This window comes from Cuculus canorus, chromosome W (genome assembly GCF_017976375.1).
Source record: "Cuculus canorus isolate bCucCan1 chromosome W, bCucCan1.pri, whole genome shotgun sequence".
In the NCBI taxonomy this organism is placed as follows: Eukaryota; Metazoa; Chordata; class Aves; order Cuculiformes; family Cuculidae; genus Cuculus; species Cuculus canorus.
The window spans coordinates 20,341,689-20,352,434 of record NC_071440.1 but is presented as its reverse complement, the minus strand read 5'-3'; positions in this window follow the sequence as shown (position 1 = coordinate 20,352,434).

Here is a 10,746-nt window from a genome sequence, read left to right as displayed (position 1 = left end):
ATGTATTGATCTCTCCGTGTTACTTACTAATTCAGTTTGTATTCTTTCTGTTTTGTAGATTTCCCTATAAAGTAAAATCTATTACAAAGAGTTCTGTATGATGCTTGATAGAAATTAGTTTCTTGTTGGGCAGCTGGTGCCTGCCTCACATAACTATAGTATAGCCCTTGAGGACAGTAAGTAGATGATTCGTATGTAATTTCTCTGTGTTGGAGCCATCCAAAAGTTATGACAAAGGGACATCAAACATCATCTTTGTCCAAGGATAGTTTCCTTGGCTGGGTGGCTGAACAACAGGAAGCAAGCATGTCACTTAGCTGGGTAACTATTCAGAAAGTGAATGTATCTCAGTTGGAAGATAAGGATACTTTGTTTAGCTGGATAGATGTCCAGCTGCAAGTAAAAATTAACGTTCCTTAAGCATGCTGATAGTAAACAGGAAAGCAGCCAAGGTTAATCTAGCTGTTGGTTTTGCCTCTGAGGGAGGGTAAACTGGGTGGATAAATTCAGTACAGCAAAAGGATGCTGTGAAATTGATTATAAGCTTTGTAAGTGGACTAACTCAGTCATATTCTAAAAGTGTTGCAGCTAACTTCAGTTCAGAAACTTTGGTGGAAAAAGTCCTTTCTGAATACCTCAGTAATTATGGAGTTCAGCAATATCACATGGCAAATTTAGATAGGAAATTTTATCTGCTACCTTGAGAGAACGAAATGCTGAATGAAAGGCTGCCTCGGCCTTCACTGACAACCACTCTCCTCACCCCTCCTGGGTCATGCGACAACAAGATAGTGACCCGGGTGTGTGTGTGTGTGTGTGTGTGTTAAACCCCCTCCCACTGTAGAGGAGGATCAGGTTTGTGACCACCTGAGGAACCTGAACACGCTACAAGTCTATGGGACCTGAGGAGCTGCATCCCAGAGTCCTGAGGGAATTGGCCGATGTCGTTGCCAAGCCACTCTCCATGATATTTGAAAAGTCATGGCAATCAGGAGAAGTCCCTGGTGACTAGAAGAAGGGTAACATTGTGCCCATTTTTAAAAAGGGTATAAAAGGTGACCCTGGGAACTACTGACCTGTCAGCCTCGCCTCTATGCCTGGGAAGATCATGGAACAGATCCTCCTAGAAGCTATGCTAAAGCACATGGAGGACGGGGAGGTGATTAGTGGTAGCCAGCATGGCTTCATCAGGGGCAAGTCCTGCCTGACCAACCTAGTGGCTTTCTATGATGGGGTAACCACAGCAGTGGACACAGGTAAACCATCGGATGTGATCTATCTGGACTCCTGTAAAGCCTTTGACGCATCCTTCTCTCTAAATTGGAGAGATATGGATTTGGTGGGTGGACAGTTTGGTGGATAAGAAACTGGTTGGATGGTCGTATTCAGAGAATAGTGGTCAGCGGCAGATGCAGATCCGTGCCAAGTGGTGTCCCTCAGGGGTCTGTACTGGGACCAGTGCTGTTCAATATCTTTATCAATGATATAAACAGCGAGATCAAGTGCACCCTCAGCAAGTTTGCAGATGGCACCAAGCAGAGTGGTGCAGTTACCACACCGGAAGGATGGGATGTCATCCAGAGGGACCTGGACAAGCTGGAGAAGTGGGCCTGTGAGAACCTCATGAGGTTCAACAAGGCCAAGGGCAAGATCCTGCACCTGGGTTGGGACAGTCCCCGGTTTCAGTACAGGATGGGGGATGACGTTGATTGAGAGCAGCCCTGCGGAGAAGGACTTGGGGGTGCTGGTTGATGAGAAGCTCGACGTGAGCCAGCAATATGCGCTCACGGCCCAGAAGGCCAACTGTATCCTGGGCTGCATCAAAAGAAGCGTGGCCAGCAGGTCGAGGGAGGTGATTCTGCCCCTCTATTCCTCTCTTGTGAGACCTCATCTGGAATATTGTGTCCAGTTCTGGAACCCTCAGCATAAAGAAGGATATGGAGCTTTTGGAATGGGTCCAGAGGAGGGCTACAGAGATGATCAGAGGGCTGGAGCACCTCCCATACGAGGGCAAGCTGAGAGAGTTGGAGTTGTTCAGCCTGGAGAAGGCTCTGAGGAGACCTTAGAGCAACCTTCCAGTATCTGAAGGGGGCCTACAAGAACACTGGGGAGGGTCTGTTTACAAAGGCCTGTAGTGATAGGACTAGGGGCACTGGCTATAAACTGGAGATGGGCAGATTTAGACTAGACATAAGGAACTGCCTCACAGTCTGCCTCACCATGGTCTCCACCATGGGCTGCAGGGGAATCTCTGCTTCGGTGCCTGGAACACCTCCTCCCCCTCCTTCTCCTTGATGTCTGCAGGGTTGTTTCTCTCATGTATTCTCACTTCTCTCTCCACTGCTGTTGTTTTTGCAGCAGTTTTTTCCCTCTTCCTAAATACGTTATCCCAGAGGTGCTACCACCCTCGCTGTTTGGCTCAGCCTTGGACAGCAGTGGGTCTGTCTTGGAGTTGACTGGCACTGGCTCTATTGGACATGGACAAAGCTTCTAGCAGCCTCGCACAGAAGCCACCCCTGTAGCCCCCAGCTACCAAAACCCTGGCACACAGACCCAATGCAGTAATGTGTAGCTTTTTATAAAGAGCCTTGTTGGAAGACCCAGTTCCTAATGTCAAATAGCAAGTGTCATTAGCTGGATGTTACAAAAAATTCCTACTTTAAGTTTGCAACAGTTTTGCTCCCCTTTAAGCATCACACTATTTAAGAAAGCATCACAGAAGGCTCAAATATCATGTACTTACTTGGGCAGAGAATTGTAGTTAAATTTAGTGTATCTTTTCTAATGGACTCATAATAGATAGCCCTACTTTGATATGAAATAAATTTTTTATACAGATGCTATTTAACAGGGAGTGAGAAGGAAGCACTTAGATCATAAAAGAGAAGCAACAATAAACTTTATTGATATAAAACAATGAATTATCAGTATTCAGTGATAAATGCAACAGTGATTTACAAGGTTCAATGGTAAGGTACACTTGGTTCTTTACTGCATGGAGGACAGGGTCAGACAGAACTGTCAGGGAGACCCTCCCGTTGAGTCACGAGGTTCAGAATGGCCCCCCTTGTGTTTTAAACCCACTTGGCTAAGATTTTCCATGTTTAGCATGCTGTGGGGGGAAGTACACCGCCACGGGGGCATCCTATCAGTGCCTCTTGAATACGTGATGGGAGAGTGTGAAGAAGATGGAGCCTGACTCTTCTCAGTGATGGCCACTGACAGGACAAGAGGCAGTGGACATATATTGAAATATGGGAAATAAAAGGGTTTTTTCCTAATGTTTAAATTGTGTGTTTTCTGGGCAAACTGGATCCAGTTTCCCAGAGAGACTGTGGAGTCTCCATCCTTGGAGATATTAAAAACTTGAGTGGACGTGGCCCCGAGTAACCTGCTCTAGTCGATCCTGTTTTGGGAGGGTGAGGGTCTGGACTGGGTTTTCTCCAGAGGACTCTTCCAACCTCAGTAATTCTGTTATTCTGAAAAGTATTTATCAATTTGTTGGACTCTCACTTAACTTGCATTTAAGGGTATCCGTTTACTTTGGTGATTGACTTTGCTTACTTGAAATGGTTACAAACCATTCAGGAGAAGATTGTGCAATGACCTGGCATTTCAGCTGTCTGGATTTACACTGCAGCATTGAGTTGGGACCGTTTTTGAAGTTGCAGATCCTTTTTCTGAAGAGTGTAAAATATTGGACAAATAGTCTTTAGTCTTTTTGGAGAAGACGTGAAATAGAGCGTACAGAACCTACTAAGAAGTAGGTGGCAGCTCACCTTGCTTTACTGACAAACAGCATGCAAGTGCTAGAAATCAGATGGCTTTTTTTTTTAATTGCTAGCTGAAGGAAGAGACACAGACCAGAGGAAGAGGAGAATCAGGCTCTTTTTCCAAGAGACATTTACAGGCTAGCAAAGGAGATAGGTAGGGACTTTGTCCAAAGAGAAGACTTTTTGATTGCTGAAGTGATATCTTCCTTCATAACCCAGTAATGGTCCAACCTGAAGGTGGTAATATCAAGTCCAGTCAATCTTACCCATGAAATATTGTCTGTCTGGGATTGGTTTCTTAATTTTTTGCTTTTTTTTAACCTAAAGAAGGCAGAGGGACCACATATATTCTGGTGGCAATTTCTACTGGCATTAGCAAGGCTCAGATTCCATCAGGGTCAAACCCAAAATTTGTGCCTTAATTAGGAGCAAACAGAATATAAAGAGGCTGAGAGCTACCTCTCTTTCCAGGAAGTTAGTTCACATTGCTGAGGGTGCACTCAATCTCGCTGTCAATATCTTTGATAAAGATATTGAACAGCACCGGTCCCAATACAGACCCCTGAGGGACACCACTTGTCACAGATCTCCATCTGGACTTTTAGCCATTGACCACTATTCTCTGAATACGATCATCCAATCAGTTTCTTATCCACCTTACTGTCCACCCATCAAATTTGTCTCTCTCCAATTTAGAGAGAAGGATGTTGTGGGGGACTGTGTCAAAGGCTTTACAGAAGTCCAGATAGATCACTTCCGTCGGTTTACCCATGTCCACTGCTGTGGTTACCCCATCATAGAAAGCCACTAGGTTGGTCAGGCAGGACTTGCCCCTGATGAAGCCATGCTGGCTACCACTAATCACCTCCCCGTCCTCCATGTGCTTTAGCATAGCTTCTAGGAGGATCTGTTCCATGATCTTCCCAGGTACAGAGGTGAGGCTGACAGGTCAGTAGTCCCCAGGATCGTCTTTTCTACCCTTTTTAAAAATGGGCACAACGTTACCCTTCTTCCAGTCACCAGGGACTTCTCCTGATTGCCATGACTTTTCAAATATCATGGAGAGTGGCTTGGCAACGACATCGGCCAATTCCCTCTGGACTCTGGGATGTATCTCATCAGGTCTCATGGACCTATATATGTTCTGGTTCCTCAGGAGTTCGTGAACCTGATCCTCCTCTACTGTGGGAGGGAGTCTACCCCCCTGGCCACCATCTTGCTGCCCCATGACCCAGGAGAGTCAATGAGAGCCGTTATTGGTGAAGACTGAGGCACAAAATTGTTGAGTACCTCAGCCTTCTCCTCATCTGTTGATACATGATCCCCATTTCCAACCATCAGTGGGGGTACGTTCTCTTTGACCTTCCTCTTTTGATTGACGTACCTGTAAAAGCCCTTCTTGTTGGTCTTTACTTCCCTTGTCAAATTCAGCTCCAGCTGTGCCTTGGCCTTCCTGACTTCATCCCTACACAACCGGGCAGCATCTCTATACGCGTCCCAGGTTACCTGTCCGTGCTTGCACTGCCTGTGCAGTTCCTTCTTCTTTTTTAGTTTAACTAGCAGGTCTCGACTCAGCCATACCGGTCTCTTCCCTTTCCTGCCTGATTTTCTATATATGGGGACTGAGTGCTCTTGCGCCCTGTGGAAAGCTTCCTTAAATATTTTCCAGCTCTGTTCCGCTCCCTTGTATGAGAGGATCATGTCCCAGGGGTTCCTACTGAGTAATTCCTTGAAGAGCTGGAAATCTGCTTTCCTGAAATTTAGTGTCCTGACTATACTCCTGTCCCATATCCCTCTGGACCTTGAACTCCACCAGTGCATGATCACTGCAGTCCAGGCTGCCTCTGATCCTAACGTCACAGATGAGTTCACTTGTATTGGTTACCATAAGGTCCAGTATTGCATCCCCTCGGGTGGGGGTCTCTATCAGCTGGACTAAGAAATTATCTTCAATGCACTCCAGGAGTCTCCTGGATTGCCTACAGCTTGCCATGCTACTTTTCCAGCATATGTTGGGGTGATTGAAGTCCCCGAGTAGGATGAGAGCTTGCGAGCGTGAAGCCTCCTGTAGCTGGAGGAAGAAGGCTTCATCAGTTGTCTCACCTTGATCGGGTGGCCTGTAGTATACGCCAACCACAAGGTTCCCATTGGTTCTGCCATCTTTAACTTTTACCCACAGGCTTTCAACCTGTTGATGGCTACTCTTCAATGACAGCTCCTCACATTCTATCCCTTTTTCTGACACAGAGGGCAATGCCTCCACCCATCCTTCCCCGTCTGTCTCTCCTGAACAGCCTTTAGCCATCAATAGCCACATTCCAGTCATGGGACTCATCCCACCATGTTTCTGTGATGGCAACCAGAACATAGCTTTCAAGTAGCACAGTAGCTTCCAGCTCCTCCTGCTTGTTACCCAAGCTTCGTGCGTTAGTGTAAAGGCACTTCAGCTGGGCTGTCGGTTGCATCACCTTCCCAGACCTTCTTTTGCCTATAAGGTGTTTTGGAGAAATCTTCTCCCTAACACCTGACCCCTGACACCCATCCTTCCTCCTGTTGTTAAGAGCTAGCTTGGTATTATCCCCCTCCCCCTTTGTATCTATTTTAAAGCCCTATCTACAAGCCCCGCAAGTTCCTGGGCAAAGATCATCTTCCCCTTCTGAGAAAGGTGGCTCCCATATGAAGCCTGTAACCCTGCTGCCATGTAGACCATCCCATTATCAAAAACCCCAAAGTTATTGTTGTGACCCCAGCCACGGAGCCATGTATTAATAGACTGGACCCATCTGAGCTGTTCTATGTCACCACCTGTTACTGGGAGGAGGGAAGAAAAAATCACCTGTGCCCCTGATTCCCTCAGTAGCTGTCCCAAGGACTTAAAATCACTTTTAATCTCCCTTGGGCTTCTTACAGCTGCTTCATCGCCTCCCACATGGAGCAGCAGTAATGGGTAATAGTCAGTTGTTCTCACCAGACTGGGAAGTTTCTTGGTTACATCCCTTACTCAGGCCCCTGGGAGGCAGCAGACTTCCCTGTGAGTGGGGTCTGCTCGACATAATGGACCCTCTGTCTCCTTCAACAGAGTATCTCCTACAACTCTGACTCTCCTATCGGTCCTTGTGCCAGTCGTAGCAATGGTACATTTACGTCGTTTCAGTCTCTGGCCCTGCTCTGATGTGGATGCATCTTCCTCCATGCGGATGCAAGTGAAGATATACTTGTATTATTTATAATATCTTTGAAAAGCTTATTTTCTCCTTTGGCTTCAGGAGTATTTCTGCTTGATGAGCCTTACACTGCCACTTGTTTCAGCAAATTGATAACCTGTGATAATTTCCTTATCAATTTCTCATACGTTACTGGTGAGCCTTGTGCTGATAATAACCCTCTTTCTCTCCAGAAAGCACCATGCACATGTACCACTCCAAATACATATTTGGAATCTGTCTGTATATTAACAGTCTTTCCCTCTGCCAATTCCAACACTCTTATTAGGGCTATTAATTCTGCTTTTTGGGTAGTAGTATTTGCATGAAGCACTTTTGCCTCAAGCTCATCCTCACCAGAGATCACCACATACCCAGCTCTTCGAGTTCCACTGACTGCCTAGCTACTTCTGTCCACATACAAATTGAATTCAGCCAACTCTAAAGGTGTGTCTTTCAGATCGGCTCTACTTGCATGCACTTGTTCAATTGTTTCCAGACAGTTGTGTTGCAATTCAGTTCCCCCTGGTAATGGCAACAAAGTTTCTGGATTTCAAATGGTTGTTACTTTTAATTCCACATCATCCTGTTCCAGTAATATATCTTGTTATTTCATCATTCGACTAGGGGACAGCCAATGTCCCCCCTTTTGTTCTAAAACAGTTGTTACAGCATGAGGCACTTGTACTATCAATTTCTGTCCCACGGTTAACTTTTGAGCCTCCTGTATTAGCATCACAGTGGCTGCTACAGCCCGCAAACACGAAGGCCACCCTTTACTTGCTTGATCCAGTTGTTTAGAGAAATATCCTACCGGTTTCTTCCAGGATCCCACTTGTTGAGTTAATACTCCTAGGGCAATGTGCTGTCTTTCATGCACAAATAGGTCAAAAGGCTTCCCAAGATTAGGTGCTGGAGCAGACATTAATTCCTGTTTTAATTGCTGAAATGCCTGCTGACACTGTAGTCCATTGAAGAAACTCAGTAGTATCTTACACTGCTTCATACAATGGTTTTGCAATTAGTGTGAAATTAATGACCCAAAGACGACACCATTCGGCCATTCCCCAGAATGCTCTCAATTCAGATGTTGGCACAGGTATTCGACAGATTGCCTCTTTTCTCTTTGTCCCAAGGCTTCGCTGTCCTTTAGTGATAGTAAAACCCAAATAAATCACAGTCTGTTTAGCAATCGGCACCTTCTTCTGATATACTTGTTATCCAGCCACTTCTAGAAGATTCAACAAATCAATCGTATATTCAAGAGACTCTTCCCAGGTCTGTGTTCTGCTAAGGATATCATTCACATATTGCAACAAAGTTACCTCTGTGTTTTTGCTTGTTTTTTTTCCCCCCATCCTTCCAATTCTTTTACCAATTGGTCCCCGTAAATAGTAGGGCTGTTCATAAAGCCTCATGGAAGAACAGTCCAACACAGCTGCTGAACCTTCTGACCAGTTTTTGGGCTTTCCTACTCAAATGCAAATAGCCACTGACTATTATCTTCAAGTGGTATACAGAAAAATGCATCCTTAAAATCTAATACAGTAAACCACTGATCAGTCTCTTTATTAGCTGTCAATAGAATATACGGATTGGCTACCACAGGATGGACATCTTGCACTATTTGAATTATTGCTCTTAAGTCTTGGACCAAATGGTATTCGTTTGAATGAGATTTCTTTACAGGTAAAATTGGGGGTATTATACTCCGATTGACATTCTCGCAATAGCCCATAAGTCAATAAATTTTCAATTAATGGTTCTAACCCTTTCTTAGCTTCCAAAACAATTGAGTATTGTTTTCGCCTTCCCTACTGTATTCCAGGTTTTAGTGCTATTGTTACCAGTTTGGCAGCTCTTGAACGTCCAGGTACTCCAGAGGCCCATGCCAAAGGATTCACAGCATTCATTACCTCCTCAGTTATCCCTCCTGATTCAAATTCTTGTATTGTCTGTGTCTTCTGTAGCAGGAAGACCTATGCTTCCAAAGCTTTTTCCTTAGGTATTTGGACAGATATATTATCTCCTTTGAACACAATTTGAGCATTCAGTTTACTCAACAAGTATCTTCCCAGTAACAGCACAGGGCAATCAGATATGTACATAAATATGAGTAAAAACTCGAGACACTAATCCACATTCAACTGGCTGAAAGAATGGCCTTACTTCCCTGTTCCTTGTGGCACCAATAACAAGCAAGCTGTGTTTACTTAATTTACCTTTACAGGTATTTAATACTGAGCAAGCAGCTCCTGTATCTACCAAAATTTCAGCATTTTCATTCCCCCATTCATCGTCGGTAATTTTTGATATTTGTTTTGAGGGCATTCCCTTTTCCAGTGCCCTTTTGATGAGCAAAAGCAGACACGGGGAGTTGGGAATGCTCATTGGAACTCGTGCTGTTCTTTGGTAAAGGCCTTGAAAGCTGATAAGGGGAGCTAGCTTGCAGAAGTATACTGATAGCAGAAAGCTGGCTGCATCTTGTTCAGTAGTCTCAGAAGGGGACGGCACATGCACACAGTTCGAGAAGAAAAAATCCTAAGGAAGGCTGTTGATTTCATCCCTGAGACGAGACCCCGACCCACGACCACCAGGAGGCACTACGCAGGCGCAAGACTGGAGCGAACCTTCCAGAACTAATTATAATACGAAGCAGGGAAAAGTTATGAATATGTAGTAGGCACTTAAAACTATGCATGTCTTTTCACTATAAGTAGCTGTTTGTTAAGTTATGCGGTGTCCAAGCTAGGAGGAGAACCTCCTTGCTCCCCAGAGCTGGAAATATACATACCTGCTTTATAACTCATTTTTGGGTTATAGGGTTTGAATTCCGCAGAACAATTTGGCTGCAGGACCGGTTGGGAGTGGGACATTCTAAGGCACGCCCCAGACTGCTTCTCTGGAGAATCTCCCATCCCCACCCAATCGCTGCGGGGGGAGAGATGGCCCATCAGTGGGCGGACCAGATATATGATTTGGGGAATACCTGCAGGGGAAGCAGGGGAAGCAGGGGAAGAATCTATAAATCACGTATGGGATGCCTCACGCTAAGATGAGGAGTAGGATAGGTTGTCAAGGCCCTGTAAGCATCCCAAATTTGTCAGCTTTGTCAAGGCTGCTGCAGTTGCTGCCCCAGGAGCTAATGCTGAGGAGCTACAATTTCTCCAGGTTCCCAGAAAGGTGACTGCACTCTCACAGTCAGCCCCAAATTGATGGATAGATCGTTTATTTCATTTACTTCATTTCTTGTTATAAATCATAGTGAGATTGGGAGTTAGTAATGTAAGCCATCCAAGGCTACATGGCCCACCATTAAATTTCGACAGAATTCCTCCTCACACTCTATCTCCACAAATCAGAAAAATTGCTACAGGTAAAGCAACTGGAAAAGAAAAAGAACATGATACTTTAGGAGAGGTACAACTGTACCAGGCTGTAGCATTTCTATACACAGGTAAAGTAGCATTTACATTCTGACCTTTTGGAGTGATGTTATAGGTATAATTATATATTACACAAGCATCCATTGTTACTGACCCTAATTACTCCAACTCTTGGGGCTCCTGCGTAACCTGGGGCAGATGTGCACATACACCATCCCAGTTATCAACACAAGATCTTGGGTTATTACAAATGTCTGCCTGAAGCAGAGAATTCGGTTTTGGCCAGGAGTCTAGAGGCAACCCAGCCAAACGGGTAGAAAAGAGATTTACAGAGGTAGAGGTAGAAGGGCATAAGGTTTCTTGACATGTTGTGTTTGCTAAAGT